Genomic DNA, 4503 nt, shown 5'->3' on the forward strand with positions numbered 1-4503 from the left:
CTGCCCTTCCAGGCTGCAAGCCGTCTCACCAGCTGAGTAAATTTGCCAATTCGGGGTGGGTGTTATTAGTTTCAGCTGCTTACTCCGTTTGCTCCGAGACAAGACCTGGGACGCGTCTGCCTATATCGCCGCCATCTTCCTACCCTAAAATGTATACTTGTACAATGTTATGTAGTTGTATTTTGTGCTGATAAAACGGGGAAGTTAAAACGCTGGATTTCGGGTGGCGGGGAGAGGGTAATAGAGAGGGGTTAACCTTTGGGGTTTCAAAGTGGCGGTTAAGTGGTTTGGCTCCATGGTCAGAGCATCAGCCTGCGGCCTAACAGTCCCAGGTTCGATTCCGGTCAAGGGCATATCCCTCTGTTGTGGGCATATGCCCAGTAGAAGGGCTGGGTGCAGGAGGCAGCTGATTGAGATTTCTCTATCTTTGAGGTTTTTAATTCTCTATCCTTCTCCCTTCCACTCTTTAAAAAACAATCAATAAAAGATATTTAAAAACAAAATGGAGGCTGCCAAGTGACTGGAGCCAAAATGGCGGGAAGTATGCCAGGGTCACCCACATCACGGGCCAGTGCATGAACACTAAGTTAGAGATCCACCTCGTGCGCGCCGCATCCACCTGCCAGATGGCGGGCTCTTCCGCACCTTCAAAGAGCTCTCCCGTGTGGTCCAGGACATTGACAAGCAAGTGATGCGGGAGCAGCAGCAGCACCAAGAACATGGGACTGAGGAAAGCCAGGGCCACGGCTGGCATATTGGGTGGACTGGGGCAGGGGCCTGGGCCAAAGGGCTAAAATACAAAGCCATACACATTTTACTCACATCCACCTCAGCCTCTGCCTCCCATGACCTGCAAGGGCCGCTACGTTCGGTGTGCTTGCGTCTCCGGTCTTCCCCTCCCCGCTCCCTCACACCACTCCCCCTCCCTTCCAATGCAAATGGGACCGAGGTTTGCAAGGTTTCATTGCCGAGAGATAGAATCGATTGCAATGAATGAAGAGAATTGAGCACAGAAAGCAGAAAAAACAAAGCAAAACAACACCAACCAACCAACAAACAAACAAGAAATAGCATAAAGTAAAATAAAAACCCCCGAGCACACTTCACGGGTCTCGGGGCGGAGGAGCCTGCCCAAGAGGCGGCGCCGGTCAAGCACCCCAGGCATCGATCTCAGCCAGGTTCAGGAGAACCTTTCCTTGAGATGCGCCAACCTGCCCCACCCTACAGTCGGCGCCGCCCAAACGGTGAGGCGTCATTCCTCGGAGCGGCTGATTGGTGGGTCTGTCTCTCTGGCTCCTCCCACTTTTACACGCTGGGGCTATAAAAGAAAACAGGGTTCCTCTTGGCAGAGCTTTGTCAGCCCTAGGCTTGTGGTCGCGGTCGTCGTCGTCGTCGTCGTCGTCGTCGTCGTACATCCTCGTTCTCCCAGGGAGCTTTCAGGGAGAGATCTCGCGGAGACCCGGCTTGGACCCCACCGGAGGCAGAAGAGAAGCTGGCCCTTCCCAAGATCATGAAGAGAAAGAAACGGCCTCCCGAGCCCCCGCAGGAGGCCTTCAAAAGGCCTCGCAGCGGCCTGCGTGCGCACTTGGCGGAGGGTCTGCAAGAGTTCTATGCACTGGGCAAGAGGAGCGGTGAGCAACCTGACCCGTCTTCCTCGCGGGCCCTGGCAAGCTCAAGCAACCCCAAAGGCCCCCAGGCACGCCCCGTTTTCAAACCATGGCTGGATACGCGCCCCCGCCCCCGTGAGGGCCAAGGTCCAGTGAAAAGTCAAGTCACACCCCCAAAACCAGATGGAAGTTCATGCCAAGGGCCTCCACCTCCATCCCAGGACAAGCTGCCTTCTCCCGGGAAGGTCAAGTTGGTGCCATCGGGTGTTCCACCCATGGACCGCAAGCCGCCGCCGGCTCGACGCCGGCCTCGCAGGCCACAGTCTCAGGCATCAGGTCGGGCTGCCGAAGCCACTGCAACCCTGCCAACCGCCGTATGTTTGGCAGGTCCTGGCAGCTCAGCTCAGCCAATGTCCACCAACTCAGCCGGACCAGGTTTCAACAACCCTGCCCGGCCCAGTGTCCCTCGGCCTCCTGCGTCTAGGCCTGAGGCGCACACAACACCATCCTGTGCTTCCCGGAAGCGGGAGCCTGTTCACTCTGCTGTGAGCCAGCCCCGGGCCCCGCCCAGGCCTCACAACCACACTGCACTTCAGCATTTCACCCGCCAACCAATTCTACGGAGGACCCCTGGGGTTCCGGGGCCAGTAATGTCAACACCCATCACAGATGGGCAGAGGCCAGAACGAGAGGCCATGAGGAGGAAGGCTCAACGAGAGCGTGACAACGCTGCCAGATTGGGGAGAAGTCGTCAGCACTTCACTGAGAGGGAAAAAGACATGGCGATTGCTCGGTACTATGGCTATGCAATGTAGGAGATGATGGGAGTGCTGGCGCCCCTTTCTTTCGGCACCGGCTGTTTTTCCATAGACAGGGAGCTCCACAGATAGATAATAGTTTGGCACATAGACATGACTTTCAGAATCTTGATAGATTTTATCACTCAACAAAACTGAACAAATGTGGGAAATGGGTCGTCCGACCTGGGTATAGGGGCAAAAGACCAATGGAACGGTCTAGCAGCTGGTTCCCTCCGCAGATTCCCTGGGGATAGCTGGCGCTCTCGCAGACGCACAAAAGACGCCCTTTTATCCATCCGGTAAAGCGAATCATTAGAGGTCTTGGGGCAGAAAGGACCTCAACCTCGTCTCCAACTTTCTTTCAGTGGGTCAGAAGCCCGGCTCGCTGGCGTGGAGCCGGGCGTGGAATGCGAGTGTCTAGCGGTCCACTTTTGGTAAGCAGAACTGGCGCTGCGGGGTGAACCCAACGCCTGCTGAAGGCGCCCCTTGCCGACGCTCATCAGACCCCAGAAAAGGTGTTGGTGGATAGCGACAGCAGGACGGGGGTCATGGAAGTCAGAATCCGCTAAGGAGTGTGCAACAACTCACCTGCGGAATCAACTAGCCCTGGAAACGGATGGCGCGGTGCCGCGGGCCCATACCCGGCTGTAGTTCTTCCAAGGAGAACCTGGAAGGCCAAAGTGGAGAAGGCTTCCATGAGAACAGCAGTTGAACCTGGGTCAGTGGGTCCCGAGAGATGGGCGAGCGCCGTTCCCAGGGGACCGGCAATGGCCTCCGTTGCCCTCAGCCGATCCGAAGGGAGTCGGGTTCAGATCCCCGAATCCAGAGTGGCGGAGACGGGCACCGCGAGGCGTCCAGCGGGGTAACGCGACCGACCTGGGAGAAGCAGGCCGAGGACCCAGGGAGAGTTCTTTTTTTTTTTTTTTTTTTTTTTTTTTTTGTGAAGGGCAGGGCGCCAAGGAATGGGTTCGCCCCGAGAGAGGGTCCGGTGCCTTGGAAAGCATTGCGGTTCCGGCGACGTCCGGTGAGCGCCCGCTGGCCCTTGGACAAAAATACCCAGGGAGAGTGTGTGAATCTCGCGCCGGACCATACCCATATCCTCCGGGGGTGGGGTGGTGTGGGGAGGGGTGGGATGGGGGTTCGAGGCGGCGCCACGTGGTGGAGGCGAGGCCTTGATGGCACAGCGTGCCCCCGGGAAACGGGAGGGGTCTCCAGCGGGGCCCTAGGGCAAGGACACTGGCGTGGGGTGCGTGGGGAGAGTGGGAGGACTGGGTGCGTGGCTGGGGGTGAGGGGGAGAGTCGCCCAGATGGCCGAAGAGCCTGTCCCGCCCTCTGCTGGCCGAGAAGCGCCAATGCAAGCCACCCTCCTGCAGCCAGAGCCAGGTGCCTCAACTTGACCAGAGCAGGGAAGGACAAGCAGGGGCCACGCTGTCTGCAAGAAGGCAGGGCCTAAAGGGTGCTCATGGATGCCGACGGACCATTCAGATCAAGAAGTGTCCGCGGGTGACTGCGGATTTACACACACCGACGCGCACACGTGATCTGGCGGGCGCGCGCGCACGCACACACACACACACACACACACACACAAACACACACCAACAACAACACAAAGATATTAATCCATCTTTGTGTAGTAAAATGTATACTTTTTTTTTTTTTTTTTTTTTTCGCTTAAAGTATTACAAAGGGTATTACATAAGTATCCTTCCCCCCCCCCCCTTGACAAACCCCTACCCTCCCTTACCCCCCAGTGTCTTATGTCCATTAGTTATGCTTATATGCATGCATACAAGTCCTTCGGTTGATCTCTTACTCCCCTCCCTCCTGTCCCCCAACTCTCTCTGGCCTTTCCACTGCAGTTTGACAATCAGTTTGAGGCAGCTCTGCCTCTGTATCTATTATTGTTCAAAAGTTTGTAATGGTCTTTATTATCCATGAATGAGTGAGATCATGTGGTATTTTTCCTTCATTGACTGGCTTGTTTCACTTAGCATAATGCTCTCCAGTTCCATCCATGATGTTGCAAATGGTAGGAGTTCCTTCTTTTTAACAGCAGCATAGTATTCCATCGTGTAGATGTACCACAGCTTTCT

The sequence above is a fragment of the Myotis yumanensis genome, unplaced genomic scaffold (genome assembly GCF_028538775.1).
Source record: "Myotis yumanensis isolate MYYU_CA2020_CCGP unplaced genomic scaffold, mMyoYum1.0.hap1 SCAF_34, whole genome shotgun sequence".
Taxonomy (NCBI): domain Eukaryota; kingdom Metazoa; phylum Chordata; class Mammalia; order Chiroptera; family Vespertilionidae; genus Myotis; species Myotis yumanensis.